At 39.1% G+C, this 24,940-nt stretch overlaps 1 long non-coding RNA gene across 1 annotated transcript; it reads left to right on the forward strand.

The window, feature by feature from the left end:
* The first annotated feature begins 1,719 nt into the window (after nt 1–1,719).
* On the forward strand, nt 1,720–24,727 carry LOC140712756 (uncharacterized). Its single transcript, XR_012094484.1, has 3 exons — nt 1,720–1,771; nt 23,202–23,362; nt 24,634–24,727. It is a non-coding gene; the product is annotated as an uncharacterized lncRNA (long non-coding RNA).
* The last annotated feature ends 213 nt before the right edge of the window (nt 24,728–24,940 follow it).

Below are 24,940 nucleotides of genomic sequence, written 5' to 3' on the forward strand. Positions count from 1 at the left end.
CTGTGCAGTCTAAAAATATACTGGGAGAAAGTTGGCTGAGTTCAAAGGGTAGGAGAAATCTATTTCATCCTGAGGAGCAGTGGCTGCACTTTGTTCAGTGTTTACTAGTGGAACATTAAGAGAAGTGAAATTATTTGAACAACTCCAAACTGTTTGATTCAATTAAAAAGCATTTACTGGATTTGGTGCTTATGAAGATGTTCCTGATTCTTTTCTGCCTGCTCTTATGGTCTAAGAGTTGATTTCCATCCTCCCAATCCTTCTTGAATCTAGCAAAAAATGTACAATTCAGAATAAACCTGGTTCTTAGAAAGAGTATCTTTTTAGCTGTTACAATTTTTAGAAGGTTAATTGTTAAATATGTCATTTGTCTATAAGTGTGGCTAGTAATTTTACCAATTTTATTTCTTTACTATATATTTATTGAATGCCTACTATGTATAGGACTCTCTTGAGCAGTCAAAGTTTTTCAAGGACGTACTCTACTAAGGACAAATTTTCCTAAATTCTCACAGTCCCTATGTTACATATAGGGAAACCAACTGCTCTCTAGTCAGGAAAAAATGAGTTGCCCTTGGTGACAGAGGGATCACCTGATCAGAGTTCCACAGATGAGCCAGATGAGTTGTTTCCCAACCTACCCCTCTTCATTAGTCATTTTCATGTCATGTGTGATTACATGACTTAGAATAATGTAAAATAGCCACAACGCATAAAATATTATTTTAAATAGGTATTCTTACATAATTTGACAATGATCTTATGCTTTGCCAAGTCTTTAAAAAATAGAAGTTTAGATTAGATCTTTAAAATAATACACAAAGAAATGAGAGATGTAATTTAAAAAGGCAAGCTTATTTCTAAAGATTTTCGACTTTTTGTTTATTAATAATTAATAATTTATTAAAGTTCTTAAGGAATCTATTTCCAGCTTAAAATCATAGAAATAACAAGTAGGAGAATTCAGGAGTGTGATTCAGAGTTGCCTAAAGAGTATGCTAAAAGTCAACTTTTTTATTCCTTAGGCTTGATATTCACAACACATTTCCTTAAATGTCAGCATTTTGGTTCAATTTATTTTTTCCATTTACAGTTTATTTTTCTTTTCAATTGCAAAGTAATACATGTCCATTCTCATGATATAAAAATGGGTAATATAAAGTATGTAGAATAGAAAACACCATAGTACCAACCCTCCATCTCCCCTTTCTTTCTACCAGTTCCACCTGGGAACTCTTTATTGTTTATAGTTTGGGGAGTACATTTCCATTGCTTTTCTCTGCATTTGCAAGTAATTCTATTTCTAAAATGCGACCGCATTTTGCGAAGAGAATACTGCATACCCTCCTCCCACTTTCATGAGAAAGACCCTGCAGGTGAAAGAAAGAGTGGAAGGTAAGAGCAAATGAATACTGGATTAAATAAAATCTCCTCAGGTTACTTTTGTTTCCGGGACTAGCTTTAGAGTATTCTCATTGTCTGCATTGTCTGCTATGGGCTGAATTGTGTCTCTCTAAAATTCATATGTTGAACCCCTAACCCACAATGAAACTGAATTTGGAGATAGAGCCTATAAAGTAATGATTAAGGTTAAATGAGGTTGTAAAGGTGGGGCCCAGATATGAGTGCTTGAGCTCTCTCTCGCTTTCTCTTACACAAAGGTCATGTGAGCACGCATTATAAAGGCAGCTGCCCACAAGCCAGGAAGAGAGGCATCATCAGAAACCAACCATACTGGCTTCCTCATCTCAGACTTTCAGCCTCCAGAATGGTGAGAAATAAATTTCTGTTGGTTAAGCCACCCAGTCTATATTTTGTTATGGCAGCCCAAGCTGACAAATATTGTCTCTGCTTGATGGCTGTGCATTTGGAGGGAGCCTCTGTGAACCCTGACTTTCCTCTAGGAGCAGATTGGGTAGGAAAGTAACAGCTGAGTGTAGTTCATACAGATGTGGACCAGACAGGGCGTGAAAGGCGGAAGTAGAGGACTGATCTCAAAGGACAAACACCAAGACTGAAAGGCAAGCTTAGGAGAAATCGACACTGTTAGGAGGAATTGACAAAGTAAATCTTATGACAAATTTCAAAATTAAAAAAAATTAAAAAACCCTAACAGAAATAAAATGTCTCATTTGGATAATGTTTTAAATCTTCTAAGTGCTTTTCTATCTGTCTTCTCATTCGATCCTCAGATTAATGTTTGAAGTTAGAGTTTATAATTATTATTTATCTCAGCTTGTCAGCTGAAGAAACCAAGAACCTAATAATTTAATTAAATGACTTGTGTAAGTTTTAACAGTTAATTTGCAACAGAGTAAATCTTATAAAAATTTCAAAATTAAAATACTGTAATAATGCAGAAAGTCTATTTTGGGAAGGCTGGCCAAAATTATAATGGAAATATTTTTTGATCTAAAGGGGCCCTTATTAATTTGCAAGGCTCTGCTATGGTTACCCACATGCTAAAAACTCCCACATGTCCATCCCCCTCTGACTTCTGTGAGCACCAGGCTCATATATCCAGTGCTTATTTGAAGCTCCTCTTGTATTCCTCACAGGCATCCTAAATGGAATGCAGAGTCGCCAAGGACTGAAGAACCCTCAGAAAAGGCTGTGGAAGAGTCCCCTTGCTGTTGCATTTCCCCTGATTCTTCTGACCCCAACCCTGGACATGGTCCCCATGGCTCATAGACATGAGTCACTGAGTGTATAGGTGTGGATCTGAGGGATTTGGGGTTGTGTTCCCAGCTTGTTTATAGATTTGACTTCATAATGGTGATTTGTGTTTATTTCAGTGCTTGAGTCAGGAGGTTTGCCTGACATCCTGAAGACCAAGGTCTTCTCTGTGGAGAACTATCTAGCACTTGTGACAGCTCTGGGAGTGTTCTTAAGAACAGGTTGATGTGTATGCTCTGTATTAATTTTTTTATAGATTTGAGGGTGGGTAGTCAGCCATGCTCTGTTCACCTTTGGATCTTTTGCTGAATTCTTAGTTAAGTTTGTAATCTACATTAATGGCAACAGAAGGGTAAACTGACTAGGAGGGTTATTACATACTGTTTTGTGTTGCCGGAGGCAGCACAATCCATTTTCCGGATGGTTTTGGCACGATTCTTCCTGGCACCTCAGAGATGGGCACTGTGATGTTATATACACTCTTGTGCCTGGTTATTAATCTGTGTGTTTTGGATGAACATAAAGTAAAACATGCAGGGAACCGCTAATGCATTGTAAGGTGGTAAATCATATCGCAGCTTCTCATCCATAGTGTTTCATTGGGAACATTTTTCCCCAGTGTTTTGGTTCCATAAGCAAATGAATCAAATTTCAGTCTCACAAAGATTTCCACCCATCAGCAAAAACTTACTAATTTTTTGCCTGTTCCAAATTACAAATTAGCTGTATTATTCTTGTTACTATTCAAATAGAACACCATACAATACATTCAGTTTCTCTACTTGATCCAGTTTCTGTGAAAATTTAACAAATATAATCAAATAGACTAAGCATAAGAACTTTTATGAAATTCCACATGGTATTTATTTGGACTGGTGTGTGATCTTTGGTAGGTCTCTATTTACCTATTTTGAAGGAAGCCATTATTTCTTCCTTTTATTTTTATATATGTGAGGTACAACTTCAGAGTCTCATTTGCCTGTGAATTGAGAGAGTTCAGTGGACTCATGGGAGACTTGGGTTCTGGCTTTCGACTGCTTCGTTGCTTCCATGAATCTCTGATATTCTTACTCCTAGTAAAGACAACCTCTCACTAAGAGTCACCAAGCAATCAGCAGCAAAGACTGAGTTTCTCCCTTTCCAAAGCCAGTTAGTCAGTCAACAAACAATTCCTAAGTGCCCGCCAAGCATTGAGCTCACCCTGGAGGCACAGAGGCAGACAATCGTGATTGGGCAGAATCAGTTGGAACAAAGTTATCTGGATGGTGGCAAGGGAGACAGAATGAGAGGAAACAGAGGATTTGCACATAATTGATACTTTCAGTTAGATTAAAAAATACATTTGAAGTTTGGGATTCAGCATCCCAAATCTAGAATAAGGGACCAGGAAGGCCCGTGCCTGCTTTATAAAGATCATTGATAGATTGTTACCGTGCGGCCCATGGGAGGATCAGCAGGAAGGCAAGCCACACAAAAATAGAAAAGAGAAAAAATGGCCCCAAAGTATGTATATAATTGCAGTTTTACACTTAAAAATTTTTTCTATATATGCAAAGAAGGTATGTTTTATAAAAGATTGTTAGAGCCAGAAATGACTTTAGGAATACTTGGATTTCGAAATTTTCTAACTTTAGCGTACATCAGAATCTCTTGGGAGTTTGTTAAAATAAATACCAATACACAGATCCTAACCTGATGGCCAAGACCTGCTTTCCTAGGTAACCCTAAAATATAGTGAGGTTTGAAAACCACTTATTAGTCCAGTTTTTATTTTACAAAGAATAAAACTGGCATCCAGAAGGTTTAATATACTCACCCACGGTCATATCAATTCCCTTCCTAGTTTAATCTCTATTGGCTGTGTGCCCAGACAGGAAAAAAAATGCATCCACTTTGGGAAGTGTCCAGAGATAATTTTTTTTTTCTGTCTTTTGATAGAAAAGAAAGGAAATGTACAAGCAAATTGGGAAAAAATTACTACATATGTATTTGTGAGTATAGCTGCTAGACATATAGATAAATATTGCATCAAGGAGCATAGATTCAAGTTGCCCTGAAAATACACTCCCCATAGATGTCTTTTATGGCTATAAATTTTTGTGATAGATGAAACTATTAATAGATATTTTCTACTTTCTCATTTTTGCTTACAATTAAGAAAAAGATATTTATTTTTCGAACTATCCACACCAGGGATTATAGGGTGTTAGGCATAGTTAACTGAATTTCATCATCACCCCTAATATAGTTAAGGAGGCCAGGTTTATTGCTTTAGATGAGGAAGCGAAGAGAAGTGTCATACTTACCACATTAAGATATTAAAACATTTATTAGAATTATATTGGAAATAGAAAGTTCCTGACACTCTCGTTAGTGCTGGGCCTACAGCCTCAGTTTTCACAAAAGATCTAGAGTTCAAGGTACCAAATTTTATCAAAATAAGTTTAGGTTTAAGTTCACCAACTCGCTTGTAGCCTATTCGTCCTTTCTGGCAATGATTAACACTAGTGTTTAATTCATGTTCTAAAGTGTGTTCTTTAAACTCTCTTACCAAACAGAACTTCCTTTTTATGTAATGAGTCAGCTCTATGGGTATTTGTAGCCAGGGGAATTGCCTCTCCACTGGTGGAGATATGAAGCCCAGCTGCCAGGGTAAACAGCCACTTCCTAATGTAATTGCTCAGAAATGCTGGAGGAGAAAATGTAAGAAAAGAAATTGCTCTGTCTTATAAACAGTCAACTGTGTTTTACAATAGTGGACCAGCACTCCAAACCATTCATCAACTTGAGTAATGATGGCTGGATTTCACTGTTAGGTTTACTTGGTAGTCACATTAATCCTTCTCTTCTGCATGATGTGCCAGATTTCTTTGATGACAAACAGTCCACCAAGGGCCTAAATATGGTTTTAGGAGCAAGCTTTTAATCAGACTCAAACTTATCTGAGGACATTTCGGCTTTCTCTCTTCTTGAGTGAGGCCAGAGGAAATACTTCTCAAGTTTGAGTCAGGACCATTTAGGGACTTTTTTCTTTATTTTAATTTTTCTAATGATATCATTACAAACTATTTTTAAAAATAGCAGTTAATTAAGATGGAAAATAAGCCAGAATCACATAATCATAGCCTGCAAAGGACCTCCTAGGTTCATACATCAGTGACTTGAATTGTTCCGTTCCTCTCCGCGGGAGCAATGGTGCTGTTGCCACTGCATGTGTGCTTTCTGTGCCCACAAGAATGTTAAGCGTTCATCCATAATTCACATTTATTTACTTTTTCTTTTTTGAGACGGAGTCTGGCTCTGTCGCCCAGGCTTGAGTGCGATGGCTTGGTGGAGGTTGGCTCACTACAACCTCCACCTCCTGGGTTCCAGCGATCTTCCTGCCTCAAACTTCTGAGTAGCTGGGACTATAGGCATGAGGCACCACGCTGAGCTAAGTTTTGTGTTTTTAGTAGAGACAGGGCTTCACCATGTTGGTCAGGCTTGTCTTGAACTCCTGACCTCAGGGGACCTGCCTGCCTTGACCTTTCAAAGGGCTGAGATTACAGATGTGAGCCACCGTGCCCAGCCCAGAATTCATATTTAGAGAAAAACTTTTGGAGGTGATTTCACCTGATCATTGATCAGCCTTCCCACAGTTTTACAGTGTTAATTGAGCTTTATGTGTATGTGAGTTGGCGGTATCTTCATTTAGTTTGCTGGATATTGATATTTTTAACTTGTTAGCATCTGTTAAAAAATTCACAATGTGCACATGCAATATGTTGAATACAAATATCCTTCTTTCTTTTATTTTCCAGCCATCTTATTCCTTTCCCAATCACTGTTAATGGTTTCTCATATATACTTATAGGGGTATGTTGAATATTTACAATCATATGCATATATAAGGATATGTGCATATATTTTTTAGTACAGGTGATTGCATTCTCTATACACTGTTCTGAACCACACTATTTTCCCCTTAACCATATCTTAGAGATCTTCCCATCTCAATATTTATTAATATTGTCTTAATCTTCCACCATGGGACATTTAGGTTATTTTCAATCTTTTGCCATTACAAAGATGCATTTTCATCTGTGGGAATATATTTATGTGATAAATACCCAGAAGTCAATTTCTGGTTCTAACAATATGTGTACTTTAAATTTTAGTAATTATTGTCAAATTGCAAAAGGTTATGACAATTCATATTCCCACCAGCAAAGCAAGAATGTGCCTTTTTCTATAAATACTTGCCAACACAATGTGTTAAATATTTTGATCTGCTTAAATTTACATCTTTTTTATTATGAATAGTAGAGTACCTATTTATAATCTAAGTCATTTGTTTTTTCCTTTTCTGTGGACTATTCCAATCCTTTGCCTTTAATTTTTTTTTTATTGATTTATAGTAGCTCTTTATTCGGGGAATAAATTAGTCCTTGGTTTGTCATGTAAAGTACAATTTCTTTTGATCTTACCTATGGTGTTTTGAGGTATACAGAAACTTTTATTTTTTATGTAGTCAAATGCATTTAATATTTGATATTATAGCTTCTGAATTTTATGGAAAAATTTAGAAAGGCCTTTTCCACTTTTTTGAGGTTATGAAAAAATTCTTCAATTATTTCCCCTCCTGGAACTCTTATAGCTTTATTTTTCCATTTTAAATCTTGGTGTTACAGGAAAGGGGTCCCGATCCAGACTCCAAGAGAGGGTTCTTGAATCTCACCCAAAAAATAATTCGGGACGAGTCCACAGTGCAAAGCAAAAGCAAGTTTATTAAGAAAGTAAAGGAATAAAAGAATGGCTACTCCATAGACAGAGCAGCCCTGAGGGTGCCGGTTGTCCATTTTTTTTTGTTATTTCTTGATGATATGCTAAACAATGGGTGGGTTATTCATGTCTTCCCTTTAGACATATAGGGTAACTTTCTGACATTGGCATGGCATTTGTGAACTCTCAAGGCACTGGTGGGAGTGTAAGCAGTGAGGATGACCAGAGGTCACTCTTATGGCCATCTTGGTTTTGATGAGTTTTGGCCAGCTTCTTTATTGCAACCTGCTTTATCAGCAAGATCTTTATGATCTGTATCTTGTGCTGACCTCTTAGCTCATCCTATGACTTAGAAAGCCTTAACTTGAATGCAGCCCAGTAGGTTTCAGTCTTATTTTACCCAGCTCCTATTCAAGATGGAGTTGCTCTGGCTCACATGTCTCTGACATTGGTGTATCTGGAATGTTGGGGGTATGTGGAGTGAGGTAGGGATCCAACATTTCCCACCAGATGGTTGTGAGGGCCTTCAGCATGTCTACTGAGCTCTATATTTAGGTCAGCCCTGGGTTAGGCAGGGTGTGACTGGAGAGCAGATGTAACCCTGCCTTGTAGAGCTACACTGGATTCTGGAAGGCACATTCCATTGCCAGTGTGTCTGCAATAAAGGCACTGGGAGGCTCTGCAGAGATGTTAGGAGCCTTATGGGAAGAGGAGAATATTGACTCATTGGAACAGAGTGGGGGTGAGTGGCTATGAGCATGGTGGTATAAATGGAGCAGTCAAGCATTTCAGATAAAGAAAAATAAGAACTTGCTTTTACCATTGGGAATGAAATTAACTTCAATATTTTGTATCCTTGTTACCTCACTACACAGTGATAGAGGGCATTTAAAAATTTGATTTAGGACAACTCCAAACAGGTTTTTGAGGGCTTATGTTTATCTAACTTCAAATAAATCAAGTAATACTAACATAATCTCATGCACTATAAATACAAGATTGGGAACTTCCAACAAATGCATAAGGCTCAAATGAGGGTGGTGCCAAAAGGCTACAACTTTGCTTTAGATTTTGTACACTTGAGGGTCCAATAAGTCCCATAAAATGGCTATGTTTTTATATTTTTCTTTTCGTCTGTGCTGGATGTTTGTTTCTTTCAGCTTTAAGTGTTCACAGGAGGGATGAAGTAAGATTCTTATTACTGAAGTCCTGATGTGTTAAACAGCTCAATTAGAGTAAGATATTTTCCAGTCATTTCCAGGACATTCGCTGACTGGTGTCACTAAAAGTTCATGGGCTCCACCTTCAACTGGACCCTCTGTGCTGCCTCATAATCCGGCTTTCCTGGTCTGCCCTCTCCTCTGTTCTCAACTGACTGGAGTACATGTCTATCAACATTTTGTATTTCCATTCCTACAGTGCCCTGTGATGGAGAGAAGTTTTGGCTTTCTGATTTTTGGAAAACTAGGAACAGGCTTCTGAGGGTTTATGCTCATTCAAATGAAAATACAACCTTGTTTTTTTTTTTTTTTAAATGGGGGCAATTCCACACATTCCCTGCCTTCTCTTCATTCACAGCACAAGCTCTCGTTCTGTGGCTTAGAGAAAAAAGAGGCCATCAGAGAGGAGCTCCGGCAACATCTTGCAATAGAGCCTTGCAGTTTGTCTCTGTGCATTTACCTTTTCTCCCTTTCCCTCTCATTAAACAAGAGAGCATTCCTTCCTTTATCCAAGGCCAATCACCCCACCTCTTACCTGGATTTTGTCACCTCTCATTTTCTCAAGAACCCTGCTCCTTTAACTATCCTCTCTCAGTATATCAACCTTTACATCAATATATAGTCACCCTCAGAATGTTCTGTCTTACAAGTAAATAAATATGCAGAAACCCTGCCTTGACTGTGTCTTCTTCTCTTTGATTCATAGCCAGACTTCCTGAGAGTTGTCCATATTTACCTCTCCTTTACTCTCACTCTTCAGCATTCTATAAGTTCACTGAAATGATTCTTGCCAACATCTTTAACAAATGCTCAGTCTTAATATTCTTGAAGTTTGGGCCGTTTCACAACTGGGACCTCTCCCTCCTTCCTGGTGTGCTCCTCTTCCTTCCCAAGACTCCTCTCTGGCTGCTCCTCTGATGTCTCTGAGACTCTTCCTCCTTTGCCCATCTTCCAACACCGGGCTTCTTCGGGGTTCCCTCCGAGCTTCTCATTTCTCCTGACATTATGTGAGCCAGCCCATGTCCAGTGCTTCAAGAACAACCCATCTGTGGTTAAGATCCTTGAATTTAGAGCCAGCCACATTTGAATTTTACTCTCAATTCCTACTCTTACATGTTTTGTTATCTGAACAAGTCACTTATCCCTTATAGTCTTAGTTTTCTCATCTTTAAAATGAGCACAGCAATTCTTACCTCACAAGGCTGTAGTTGGGAGTAGATTTTATTAAATCAAATATATTTTATAAAATCACTTCATTTATGCATTCAACAAAGACATTGGAGCCTATATTATACTACAGGTACAGGTACTTTTTTTTTTTTTTTTTTTAACTGTGACATACAATAAATAGTACAATTTATAATGCCACCTGGGACACATATACACAAGCAAATTTTCATTAAGAAATTCCTGGCTGGGTGCAGTGGCTCACACCTGTAAACCCAGCACTTTGGGAGGCTGAGGTGGATGGATCACCTGAGGTCAGGAGTTTGAGACTAGTCTGGCCAACTTGGCGAAACGCCGTCTCTACTAAAAATACAAAAATTAGCCAGGCATGCTGGTGGATACCTGTAATCCCAGCTACTCGGGTGACTGAGGCAGGAGAATCACTTGAACCTGGAAGCCAGAGGTTGCAGTGAGCATCATGCCACTGCACTCTCCAGCCTGGGTGACAGAGTGAGACTCTGTCTTTTAAAAAAAGTGCTGAGCAAAGAGGGAAAAGCCCCTTATAAAACCATCAGGTCTCACGCAACTCACTCACTATCATGAGAACAGCAGCATGGGGGTAACTGCCCCCATGATTCAATTACCTCCCACTGAGTCCCTCCATGACACGTGAGGACTAGGGGAACTGTAATTCAAGATGGAGTTTAGGTGGGGACGCAGCTGAACCATATCACTGGGCCTGATTAATCACCTTATTGCTGAATATTCTAACTGAGAGCTCTGTGGGCATTTAAAACTCAGCTTATCCTATACTGAACATTCAAAAGTTGTTCCTCTTCTGTGCTTCCTATTTCAGTGAGTGGCACTACCATTTAACCTGATGTTCATTTTTCACCCCATTCTCTCCCTCTTTCTACCTTCCTATCAATTGCAAAGTCCTGTCATTGTCATTGTCCCTTCAAGATATCTGTAGAATATGTCCACTGGTCTACATCCTTGTAGGATATCTCTTTAATTCATAGACTCATAGTGGTTTCTTTGCCTAGTCTATTTTTTTACAATGCAGCCAGAGTTACCGTTCTAAAACATAAATACAACCAAGTCACTCTTCGGCTTAAATCTAACCATGTTTCAGATGGTTCTCAGATTAAAGTGAAAACTTTTTTAACAAGAATTTACAAAGCCCCTTTTTACCATACGCAAACCTATTTTCTGCAACTTGAGAGTGCCTTGCTCTCTATTCTTCAGGTATCTGCAAATAGCATTTCTTCTACATAGGATTTTCTTTACTGCATCGTCCCCAACCTTTTGGATGACATCCTGGATCCATAGCTTAAGCATCACTTCTTCCAAGAAGACTTCCTGACTCCCTGGGCCATGTTTGATGTCCCATCCGGATGCTCTCAGTACACTCTGAACTCTTCCCATGGTAACACTTATTATGCCACCATAATTACCTATTTACAAATATGTTGACTGCACAAAGATAGGGATCAGTTTACCATGTTCATTTTTGCGTCACCAGCTTCTAACACAAATCCTTGCATCAAGCAGATGCCCAATTCATATTTGCTGGATGAATTAAAGAGAAATAATTTGGATTCAGGTATTAATGATTAATTAATTAATTGATTAATTAATGATTAATTAATTGATTATTATTAGCTATTGGTTCATATGAATAGTTGGTGTTCATTGATCATGCTTAACGTTTTATTCTATCTCTTTCATCCTTAAAACAATCAACTAAAGACAGGCACTATTATCCTCACATTACAAATTAAAATCTGAAGCCCCTGAAAGTTTAGAATAACTTGCCCAAAGTTATGCAACTCCTAAGCAACAAAATTAAAATAACTTGGGGCCACCTAAGTGAAATACTAATTCTTTTAATTTCTATACCAGGTATGATGAGCTTTCTGGATCTCTTTGTTCTCATAGAGCCTTCACAGAAGGTGGGTAACTAGAGAGGGTATTGCTTAAGTCAGAGTCATCCTGAGCTGAACCATTATCTGTTCACCTATAAGGCCAGCTTCCATTTCCTGGGCCTGAAATGGAGCTCAAGACTTTGATATTTTCTTCAGTTTGTTTGGTTGCATGTCAAAAAGGTTTTCTGAGAGTAAGCCTCCTAGTAGGTGCTGACCGAGTGCTCCAGCAGTGGGCTCCTGTGATTGATGGTGTCCACAGAGAGAGGGAATCCAGGAGTCTGGAAATTGAGGTGTTGATCATGCTCTGTCAGGAGGCATTTTGCATTCTCTTTGTGATTACTAATACATCTGGGGAGTGGCCTTGTTTCTCATAATATTTCAGGAACTACCACAGTGAATTGTGATCCTGGGATTTACATTATCATTGTAGTTCAGTGGAAATTCTGATAGACTATTGTTTCAGGACCTTTTGGGGAATCATAGTCTAATGATTTGATGTGACTTCAGGAATTTTGATTATGCCATTTTGGCCTGTGCCAGTCATCTTTATGATGGGTTGAACAGTTAAATAGAATGTCTTCCTCTTGTAAAAATCCAGACATAGGCCAGATTTCATCTCACTTATTCTTCACTGCATCCGTCTTGGGCAAGGGAGTGGCAATTGTTCATTCTTTTACAGTAAGGACAATGGGGGCCAGAGAGGTTAATTGGCTTACCTCATTGGGACATCCAGATTACAGTAGTTCAACATCATGGGCTTATGTTTCTGAGTCAGACTGTTTCATCTTACTGGAGTTGGAATGCATACTTTATATTTAAGGGTCCACAATTCTTCCATGTATTTTCATTCATTCATTCATTCATTCATTCATTCATTCATTCATGACTATGGAGAGACTACTCTATGCCAGGTACTGGGGATAGAGTGGGAAATAAGACAGATAAGCTGTTAAGGAGCTGATATTCTTATTGAACAGAGGGAACAGACAACAGCCTGTAAACATTTAAATTTTTCATTTCAAATAGTAATGTTCTATAGATAAAATAAAAACAGAGTAACAGGATAGATGGTACCTGGGATAGATGAAAAAACAATCACCAAAAAACTTCCATGAGTTGGTGTCATATGATCTAATAGCAAAAGGATGCTAATAGCAAAAGGTCAAAGGCCAAGGAATAGAAATGCCATATCTTATAGACCATGGTTCAGAGGGATACCTTAGAGGATTTTAAGCAAAGAAGTGATAGAGATTTCATCTTTGTTATGACAACATCTCTTCGATTGCCATGCAGAGGTGGACTGAAGGAGGCAAAGTATGAAACAGTGAGAATAGAAAGAGATTATTGCAGTGGTTCAATGGGAGATCTTTTTTTTGAGTACTTACTATGTGTCAGACATTGTAAGTGCTTTCCACACATGTTTCTTATTTAGTGCTCACAAAATTCTATAACGTAATTATCTTCATTTTTTTAGATAAAGAAATAGAAGGTTCAGAAGTTTAAATATCTCATACAAGGCCACTTAATCTAAGTGGCAGAACCAGAATTTAATTTCAAAGTCTGTACTGTTAAATGTTCTTTTCTAGCCCTGGCATATCTTAATGGTCTGCTGGGCCATTCCCCATGGATGTCCCTTCAGACACTTTCAACCTATTATATCCAAAATCAAACTCATTGTCTCCCCTAAACCAATTTTTCCCCTTGGTTCCTCAATTATATTAATGGCATCACTCAGATTCAGTAATCCAGGCTAGAAACTCTAATGTCTTCTTAACTGTCTTTATACTATGCTTTTCTTCATTAATCTGAATCAAATTTGTTGCATCATTTTATCCATTTAAACTCTATTATCTATCCCATTTCTATTCCTACCATCATTGCCTTAGTTTGGGTCAGTTCAACAATTCCAATTCCAACTGACCCAATTGGGGAACTTTATTAGATCAAAGTCATTCCCCATTGGTCCCCATTGCTCTTAGAATGGAGTTCACTCTTTTTAGCATGGCAGTCAATTTACTAATACTGGGTAGTTCATTTGTTGCTCAGAAGTTTGCTTATATTGTAGCTTTGACTTACTTGTTTTTGCCACTGATAACTCTCACCACATATAACCAGTCACGCAAAGAGGAAGGTTAGGAACATGCAGTCCAGTAACTCCTGATTGAACTGTTCAGATGTCCAGCATGAACTGTGCTAACCAATGGATGAGACACAGTGTTCAAGGGCCAATAGGTGTTTCCATTGCCTCCTGGTAGAGCTTGTTGACCTAACAGCTCTGGGAAGCCACTCAACTAGTTACATTTTTGTTGGATTGAATTGCATGGAAGGTATACAAAGAAAGACCTGAGTTTTAATGACACACCAGAAGGAAAAGGCACCCAAATCTTATGGATAGGAGTCCTTTGATTTAAAAAAATAAATAGAAATTTCTGGACAGCGGGAAATGCCGATTCCGGGTGAGATTTATCCTAATTCTATATTCAGTTTTGTTTATAGGCAACAGGTCCCTGTGGGTTTAAGTACTGAATAGAGGGCTAAGAAACAGGGGAACTGTATGGTTATTTTCTGAGTTGAATTTGCAGACCTATAATTTAGGGATTTAATTCTGGTTGTTAGAAACCAGCCAGCATTCTCTGTTTTTAAGCACTAGTAGTCACCAGGCAAATATAAGGTGAAGTCTTTTCTGGTCTAGCCCCAGTAAAGATTCCTCAAATGTATGGTGGTTTTTTTTCAGAGATGTTCTCTGGCCTACTAGATAATGAGAAAGAAAATTTAATAACAAGTTATTTTGTTCTACCATTTCTCATTAAAGAAATAAAACTTTTTAGGCTGTGATGGCAAAGAAGATAAATTGTTTCCTGCTAGTTTTAAGAATTATGCTAGCAGTTGTTCTCTTTTTTTTTTTTTTTTTTTTTTTTGAGATGGAGTCTCGCTCTGTCGCCCAGGCTGGAGTGCAGTGGCCGGATCTCAGCTCACTGCAAGCTCTACCTCCCGGGTTCACGCCATTCTCCTGCCTCAGCCTCCTGAGTAGCTGGGGCTATAGGCGCCCGCCACCTCGCCCGGCTAGTTTTTTTGTATTTTTTAGCAGAGGCGGGGTTTCACCGTGTTAGCCAGGATAGTCTCGATCTCCTGACCCAGTGATCCGCCAGTCTCAGCCTCCCAAAGTGCTGGGATTACAGGCTTGAGCCACCGCGCCAGGCAGTTGTTCTCTTTTTAATGTCACAGAATAAATAATAGTTTTTAAATAATGGTTTTAAAAGATAAGGTAGAAAAGTTCCATATTTTCTACATTCAATTTTAAGGTGGAGTATAATTTTTTAATGTCTGTAGTATAAGTGAATTATAATTTTAAGCGTAGTATACATGTTTAGTTGACAATCTTGTATTGTACAAACAATACTGTAACAACAGAAATCAAGCAAGAAAAAAAGAAAAGAAAAGGAAGTCTCTTATCTTGCCATTCTAAAATCAGCTGTTTTAATGTTTCCTTCCAGTTACTGTCAATACGTATCTAATTTTCATATAGTTACAATCTTAGCATAGACATAACTTTATAATCATTTTTTGCATCTAATGTTACATAAGCCTTTTTTTTTTTTCCCACACCAACTTCACATTTTTAAACCCCAATGTGCTTTTGTAATAAAATTACTAGGCAATAATGGATTTCTTCAAAAAGGGTCACTAAGTTCTGGAAACGAAAGGTTTTCCTTGCTGTTCTCAACATTACCATATTGTGGTTAATCACACTTTACTGTTTTAGCTAAAGACGACAGTCTGCCAGGGGTCAAACAGAGCTCCTAAGATAAACAGTCCTAGGACCCAAAGGGCCATATCATCATCTGTGAATGCTGAGACCTCAATTCTCCTTACCTGTTCTAAAAAGAGTACAAAGCTCATTAGATTTTACCCTTATGGCACTGAAGCTACTGCCTAATTTAATGGCAAGTAAAGTAAATGCATCTCAGGCCTTTGGTTTTCTACATTTACTAGGTACTCAATAAAAGAAAGACCATTGATAATGTTAGCATAGATTCTAATGACAATGCAGAACCTACTGTGCATTCTGTCTTCCCAAACTCCTAAGCTCTTCCACCAAGGGAAAGACCGTTTTGTCATTAGACACAAAGGGAGGGTTTTTTCTTTTTTTCTTTTTTAAGAGACAGGGTCATGCTCTGTCACCCAGGGTGGAGTGCGGTGGCATGATCATGGCTCACTGCAGCCTTGAATTCCTGGGCTCCAGGGATCCTCCCACCTCAGCCTCCTGAATAGCTAGGACTACAAGTGCGTGCTAGTACTATTAGTACATGCCTGGCTACATTTTAATTTTATTTTGTAGAGATGGGGGTGTGAAAGGAAATTAAATCTTGGGACCCTAAACTCCTTAAGCCAAAGAGAACAGCCAAGCTGAGAACTGGATGATGCAAACCTGCTTCTGCCTTTTTGCTTCCTAAATAAGATGGCTACAAGATGAAAGTCTACACACCTCTGCCATATTTTACCCACAAGGAAATTCCTAGTGAGCTTCAAGATCTTTTAAGATGTTTCTGTTAAAATGTCACAATTTCACCATGGCAATGTAAATTTATAGCTTATCCTTACAGGTGCGGTCATCCGCCTGCCCACCACACACAAAGGCATATCTGATTGTTCTCCTGCCCCATTTTGTCTATGTTATCTTACGTAAAATGCAGATTCCCTGCATTTTTCCTGTGCCCCATTTGTCTGTATCACCTTACATAAAAAAATGCAGATTCACTGAGCCGGAGAAAGGCATGAACGACTATTTTTCCCTACCCACCCCGCTTACATGAAAATTGTGTACTTCTCAATATCCCACCCTTTCCCCTTTAAATTTGGAGACCTCAAAATCATCTTCAGAAAGGCATAAACCTGTTTCCTGGGCACACATACTTAACTGTGGCAAATAAACCTCCTAAAATGATTGAGACTTGTCTCATCATTTTTCTTGATTGATATTGGTCTCACTATGCTGCTCAAGCTGGTCTCAAACTCCTGGGCTCCTCAGAAATAATACCACACATCTATAACCATCTGATCTTTGACAAACCTGACAAAAACAAAAAGTGGGGAGAGGATTCCCTATTTAATAAATGGTGCTGGGAAAACTGGCTAGCCATAAGTAGAAAGCTAAAACTGGATCCCTTCCTTACACCTTATACAAAAATTAATTCAAGATGGATTAGAGACTAAAATGTTAGACCTAAAACCATAAAAACCATACAAGAAAACCCAGGCAATACCGTTCAGGACATAGGCATGGGCAAGGACTTCATGTCTGAAACACCAAAAGCAATGGCAACAAAAGCCAAAATAGACACATGGAATCTAATTAAACTAAAGAGCTTCTGCACAGCAAAAGAAACTACCATCAGAGTGAACAGGCAACCTACAGAATGGGAGAAAATTTTTGCAATCTACTCATCTGACAAAGGGCTAATATCCAGAATGTACAAACAACTCAAACAAATTTACAAGATAAAAACAAACAACCCCATCAAAAAGTGGGCAAAGGATATGAACAGACACTTCTCGAAAGAAAACATTTATGCAGCCAACAGACACGTGAAAAATACTCATCATCACTGGCCATCAGAGAAATGCAAATCAAAACCACAATGAGATACCATCTCACACCAGTTAGAATGGCAATCATTAAAAAGTCAGGAAACAACAGGTGCTGGAGAGGATGTAGAGAAATAGGAACACTTTTACACTGTTGGTGGGATTGTAAACTAGTTCAACCATTACGGAAAACAGTATGGCGATTCCTCAAGGATCTAGAACTAGATGTACCATATGACCCAGCCATCCCATTACTGGGTATATACCCAAAGGATTATAAATCATGCTGCTATAAAGGCTCATGCACACGTATGTTTATTGCGGCACTATTCACAATAGCAAAGACTTGGAACCAACCCAAATGTCCACCAGTGACAGACTGGATTAAGAAAATGTGGCACATATAAACCATGGAATACTATGCAGCCACGAAAAAGGATGAATTCATGTCCTTTGTAGGGACATGGATGCAGCTGGAAACCATCATTCTCAGCAAACTGTCATAAGAACAGAAAACCAAACACCGCATGTTCTCTCTCATAGGTGGGAATTGAACAATGACAACACTTGGTCACAGAAAGGGGAACATCACACACCGGGGCCTATTGTGTGGTGGGGGGAGGGGGGAGGGGGGAGGGAAAGCATCAGGAGATATATCTAATGTAAATGACGAGTTAATGGGTGCAGCACACCAACTTGGCACATGTATACTTATGTAACAAACCTGCACGTTGTGCACATGTACCCTAGAACATAAAGTATAATTAAAACAAAACAAAACAAAACAAACAAAACAAAACAATTCCTTGGCTCAAGTGATCCTCCCACCTCAGCCTTTCAAAGTGCTGTGATTACAGGTGTGAGCCACTGCTCACGGCCAGGATATGTTAATCAAAGGGTTTACATGCTATAAAGGCAATGTATAAAGAGTTATAGAGATCTTTCATTTGCTTTTCCTAATATTTGTTGAGAACTGTGTAGGAATTTCCCAAAACATTCCCTAAAATAAAGTGTGAGCGGACTAGGTGGTCTTCTTTGGAAAAGACCTAAGGGGAGAGAGGGTCACGTAGTGAGAAGCAGGGATGCAGACTATGGGGTCTGACCCATGAATTTCAAATGTCACAGTTAATAGTCAGAAGACCATGGAAGGTCACATCCAGGCACAGGGACCTGGTGAGGCATGTGTGTATGTATCTACAACACAGAAAATTAAGATGGACCAAAGAGAGCAAGTGACAGGGCTCTCTCACTATTTCTCACTTGGCATGTGAGATGACCTTCAGGAGCTTCTGTTCTGTATGTTCCATTTACTAGACCAAAGTGTTCTAGGGTTTAATGTGCTAATATTCATAAGCCTTGTTAATTACAACATTATCATCCTTGCTGTCATCATCTTCATCAGCCTCAACCAGGGAAGATCAAATGTCCTTGGCCAATGAGACTTGCATAAATATGAATTTTACCTCAGGCTCACCTAGTTTTTAAATTTTTTTTTTAATTTTTATTATACTTTAGGTTCTAGGGTACATGTGCACAATGTGCAGGTTTGTTACATATGTATACATGTGCCATGTTGGTGTACTGCACCCATTAACTTGTCTTTTACATTAGGTTTATCTCCTAATGCTATCCCTCCCCCCTCCCCCACCACACAACAGGCCCTGGTGTGTGATGTTTCCCTTCCTATGTCCTAGTTATCTCATTGTTCAACTCTCACCTATGAGTGAGAACATGCGGTGAGGCTCACTTAGTTTTCAAAAAATAAATATCGCTAATAACGATTTACTGGCATTCATAGATGAGATGACAAACTGCTAATGCAAAGATGCAATGGCCAAATGACCAAATACTGGGCTGTTGCTTACAGGACAAGCTGGATATACTGATTCCCACTTTAACCACAGCTGGGTTACTGTGGTTTGCTCATTTATTCATTCGTTTGTTGAGGAAGTACTGGTAGGGTGTCTACTCTGTGTCAGGTATTGTGTTAGAGGCTGGGCTCTCTGCATGAGCAAAGTAGGCAAATCCTGCTCTCGATGAGCCTTCTGGTGGAGAAGACAGGTATATCCTAAAAATCTTATACATAAGTGCAGAATTAAATCTGTGTTGGGTACAACAAAGGAGACTGTGGGTGCAGATGAAGGGATGGTGACCTGGGCACAGGCTTCTCCAAGAAGTGATGATTGACCCATGGCTGGAAAAAAGATTAACAAAAAATTGTAGACATTCACAAACTGGGCATTATGTGCCAGTCTCAGATTTTAGTGCTTTCTATGAATAATCTCTGTGAAGTACGGACTCATGTTAACATATAGGTGAGAAACTTAGGCTTAGATACAGTATATAACTTGTTTAGGATCAGCCAGTGGGTGAGTGGAGGAGTGGGTTTTGGAACAGCTTGATTCCAAAGCCTGGAGTCCTAATCACCATAATATACTACTGTTGCCTATTCTCCCTGAAATAGAAGTTAACCAGGTGGAAAGGATGGTAGGAAGGAAGTACCAGGCAGGTGGAAGAGCATGTGCAGAGCCCAGTGGTGGAAGAGAACTGGAATTATGTGAGGAAGCACAGGGAAGACAGAGTAACCAGGGCATGTGGGTGGGGGAGAATGTGGGCAGAGCCAAGCCACATAGGGCCTGAACAGTCACGTCAGACTGTGGCCCTTCCCAAGAGGAAGTCACTGCAGGGATCTAAGCAGGAGTGAACATGATCAGAGTTGAGTTTTGAAAAGGTCACTCTAGCTGCAGTGCAGACCTTAAAAGGGGGCAAAAGCAGATTTGAGGAGATAAGTTAAAAGCCTTTTGGTTGGGGGTGGAGTTGAGAACAATAGAGGTGTAGAAGCAAGTCCTAACTTTTGGACTTTGGCAGTTTTGATGGATAATGATATCATTTATCGGGCAGGGAACAGTACAGGATGACACTGTTTGGAAGAAAAGGTCATGAATTTGATTTGGGCGGGTTCAAGTTGAGATGCCTTGAAGATATCCAGGTGTTTTCTAATAGGCAGTTTTATATATAGCTGAGGAGCTCATGAGGAGGGTTAGGGCAGCCAATAGACAGACATTTGTGAGTCATTCCAGGAGAGGTTGTAATTGTGCCCATAGGTGTGGACGACAAGGTCTAGGGAGAGAATCTTTGTATTTTCACTGCCCCTTTCTATGCTTTCTTCCTACTAATTTGCTTCTGAGGAGTATGTGTCGTTTTTCTTTGTCAGATTAGCCCCTCTGACTGCCAGCCTGATTCCCTTGACCGTTCCCCAACAACCCTTCCCTCATCAGTTCCATCTTCATTCTATAATCCTCTGTCAAACTTCCTGAAGTCCACTTCCTTGCTGTATACTCACTCATTTTTCACTCTCTTGAGTGCTGACTTTTCTATTCTCAGCCCCATTGACGTGTCTTTTTCAGAGGCAACTGTTGACCTATGCACTGGATCCAAGTGCTCATCTCAGGCTATGCTTCTCTGGCTTCTCCTTAGCATTTGATTGTTGCTTCTCTCATTTAAGCATCCCCCTCTCTGCTTCCCTGGCATTCTTTTCTCAGTTCTCCTTTCTCTTTACATGCTTCTCTTTCTACTTCTCTATACGTGTACGTGTCCCCTGGAATGTCTTCTTCTTCCTGCATCTAGACCTACACTTGCTACCTCAGCTATCTTGTTCAATCCTGTGGCCTTAACCATCACTCTCATGAGGACAGTGCCCACAGGTATCTTTCTTGCCAGGACCGAGTACCTCAGACCCGAATGTCCAGCTGATGGCTAGACACCAATAGCATCTCAAACTCAGCATGGCCCATATCAAATGTTTTCCTTTCCTCTGAAACAAGTCAATGTTCTGCACTGTTAATTTTAGTTGAGCTCCTCTTTTTTTCATTAATTCCCTTGAGTGCTACCATACTTACTCTCACTTCTTACCATATTTCCTCTTACCTCCTGCCTGGGTACTTTGCAGTTGTCTCTAAATTAGTCTTTTTCCTTATTCCATCTTGCTCTGAATGAATTCTCTCTCTCTCTCTCTCTCTCTCTCTCTATATATATATATGTATGTATATATATGTGTGTGTGGGGGTATATATATATATATTTTTTTTTTGAGATGGAGTCTCACTCTATCACCCAGGCTGGAGTGCAGTGGCATGATCTCAGCTCACTGCAACCTCTGCCTCCTGGGTTCAAGCAATTCTTCTGCCTCAGCCTCTCGAGTAGCTGGGACTACAGGCATGCACCACCGTGCCTGGCTAATTTTTGTATTTTTAGTAGAGACGGGGTTTCACCATATTGGCCAGACTGGTCTTGAACTCCTGACCTCGTGATCCACCTGCCTTGGCCTCCCAAAGTGCTGGGATTACAGGTGTGAGCCACCACGCCCTGCCTAATTCTGTATTTTTACTGTAAATGAACTGTATACTCAACCCAGATGATATTGCTCCTTAGCCTAACATCTTTAATGATCCTCTATTGTCACTGAATTAAATACTAACCCTTAGCCTGTTTTTAAGGACCCTCTTAGCATGATGCTGGCATAGCCTCCCACCTTTATCTCCTAATACCATCTGACATATATGAACGACATATGGCAGCCTTTCCTACAGACTGTGTTACACTTGAAGGCAGACATCTGTGCCTCAAAATCCTTGTATCACCTATACTTCACACTTAGACCATAGTAGTTACTCACTAAAGTTTCGTTGTGTGCATGGAAAATTATATACTAGTTCCTATGACTGTCTGATAATTCCTAGTCCTTGTGTTTGCCTGTGGGGTGCTTCTGACACTGAGGAACCTCATCTTTTTGTATGCAAAAGTAGATGATGTAGACAAAAGTGCCATTTAAAATTGTGAATTTATATCTGTATCTATAGCTGTATTACCAGTTTATTAAACATCTACTCAACCTTCCAGGCTCTATTCAATGCCACTTCCTTCATGAAACCAATTCTTATCTCTTTCACTTAAGAGCCATTCCATTTTGGAAACTTCAAAGTGCCTCTCTCTCTTACCTTAAAAAAATTATTTTAAGTAATATAGAGCAAGAAAATTTCACGTGGTCCCTAACCTTACATCTATGTTGTATTTGATCATGAGGTTTACTTCTGTTAGACCTTTGATTCTAAACAGTAATTTGAAGACTTGCTATCCCCTCTGGTTCCCCACAATTTCCTTCTGATCCCTAGTTCCCCGCAGTATTTCCCAGCAATCGCCCACTTCATTGAGTGTTTTGTGAACTGGGGTTGTGTCTTGCTCAGATTTAGGTCCCTGAAGCACTTATCATGATGGCTTATCCATAGAAGTTTCTCAATATTTGTGGATCTGAATTAAGTGAAATGATATATTGACAGCCAATATCTTCCATTCTAAGTGAAAAATGAGTCAAAGATTCAGACCTATGTTTATTTTGTTTTCAATAGCCAGAGAAAAGTGACAATGATTTTCTCGTGGAATTGACAAAAGGAGCAATGTAACCATGTGTACCACAATGAGTAGTTGTCTCTGCTATTCAGTTTGGAGAATAAATGAAATGAAGCCATTATGAGGGCGGAAACATAAATATCATGCAAACACAGGCATGTTTTGGTGTAGCTAATCTCTGTGTAATCCTTTCCTTCCAAGCCCACCAGCTCTGCTGGATTCCAGTTACCAACCAAGCCCTGGGCAGGCCCTTCAAATGCATTATGGTCTTGTTTCTATCCCCAGGCCGGAAGTCAGTTACATAAAATTACATGTTGTTTTCAGGAACCTGTATTTGTGATTTGAAGTTGGTCACTCCTTAATTGGCTAACAGGTATAATTCTAGAATTTTCCTAATTATTCCCATGAATATAAAATGTTTTTAACCTTGTAGGATTTTTTTTTTTTCTTTCTCTAGGACATGATTTACTCCTGGCTGCTCTTTTTTAAAAAATAAACTGCATGATGACCAAAATCATAGGATGAAAAAATAGCCCTGATGAAAGTGTTCTGGACAACTCTCCCACAGCAGCCACTGGATTATGGGAAAAGCATTTATAGGGAGAAACACAGAGCATGGTAAGCAGGTTCAGATCTGGCCATCAATAAGTCTATTGTTCTTATCTGGGAACATTTTTGTTCATGGAAGTCCTTCAAAAGGGCTGCACCCTTTCAGTTCTGTAGAGGTTCCCAGACAGTGACTTGGGGTGGAAAGTAGGAGGAGGACTTTTTGTTTCTGATAGGGAGCTGAGCCAGGGCTTATTAGGGACTGATCTTGCTCACAGTGATGCGGCAGGCACGTGGTCGACGTGCATATGAGCTGGAGTGCAGAGGTCACTCCTCAGCTGGGTCAGGTGTCATCTGAGTTAGGAGATCCAAATGTGAGGACCAGCAGCTCCAAGTGGGAAGCAAGTTATTTTATTTCGTCCCCAGGATATTTATTTGTAATATGGGTACAATAATTCCTGGGTCTAGCCTCTTTCACAAAGTTGTTACATTGATCAAATCAGAAGTGAGAGAAATTTTAAAAAGGTAACATTGCTATTACAGCATTGTGAGATGCTGAGAATGTTATAGAAATATAGCATGTTCTTATATTTTCATTTCATTTTGAAAGAAGCAATACCCTTTTATCTTTATTAAGTGCCCTCAGAGATTAATGAGAGATGTTTAAATGAGTGTGAATATGTGAATTCCCAGCCTTTCTCCACTGCAGAATGATGAAACAATTCCAAGATGTTCTTCTGGGTTTGAAATCTTTGCCTGAACACAATTATGCAATGTTTTGAAAGTCAGTTCCAAGATCTCTTAAATTGCTTATAAGACACTTTGTTTATTAAATAATTTTCTGAAATTGATTAGGTTTTAGTGACTCATGGATTCATGCAAACATATGCATGACGTTTAGAATTGTAGAATTAGAGGGTAAGAGATCAGCTAATGCACCCTGTGTTTTCCAGAAAAGGAAATGGTGCCAAGAAGTCTAAATGACTTGTCCAGAGCTATATGAAGGTGTCCATGAGAAAACTGGGGCTAAAACCCAGACCTCCAATTCCCAGCTCGGAGTTCTTTCTTTTAAGCAGATTTTCCATGAATATTCTGATTACATATGCTAATTCCATGGTCAATGCTAAGTACTTGGAAAAAACCAAAAATGACATTTTGCCCCCCAGTGATCTCAAGGTAAGATAAATATTTTATAATTGTAATGCATGGTGCATTTAAAGAATGTACAATTCTCTGTAAAATTTATAACCCAGAAATGCTTTCAAGTACATTTAATCTTTACAATTCAGGTAAAGATTGTTATTTATTTATTTTATGTAATTTAATTTTTTTTTTTTTTTCAGACAGGGTCTCACTGTGTTGCCCAGGTTGGAGTGCAGTGGCATGATCACGGCTCACTGCAGACTTGACCTCTCGGGCCCAATTGATCCTCCCACCTCAACCTCCCAACTAGCTGGGACTACAGGCATGAGACACCACACCTAGTTAAGTTTGTTATTTACACCTAGTTAAGTTTGTTATTTACACCTAGTTAAGTTTGTTATTTACACCATATATGGAAACCACCAAGTAAGAGAGAGCGGCTTGGTCAAGGCTTCTAAAAATTGAAACAGACTTTAAAAAGGTTGGGTTTTCAGTTCCATTCTTGGG

This window comes from Chlorocebus sabaeus, chromosome 11, assembly GCF_047675955.1.
Source record: "Chlorocebus sabaeus isolate Y175 chromosome 11, mChlSab1.0.hap1, whole genome shotgun sequence".
In the NCBI taxonomy this organism is placed as follows: Eukaryota; Metazoa; Chordata; class Mammalia; order Primates; family Cercopithecidae; genus Chlorocebus; species Chlorocebus sabaeus.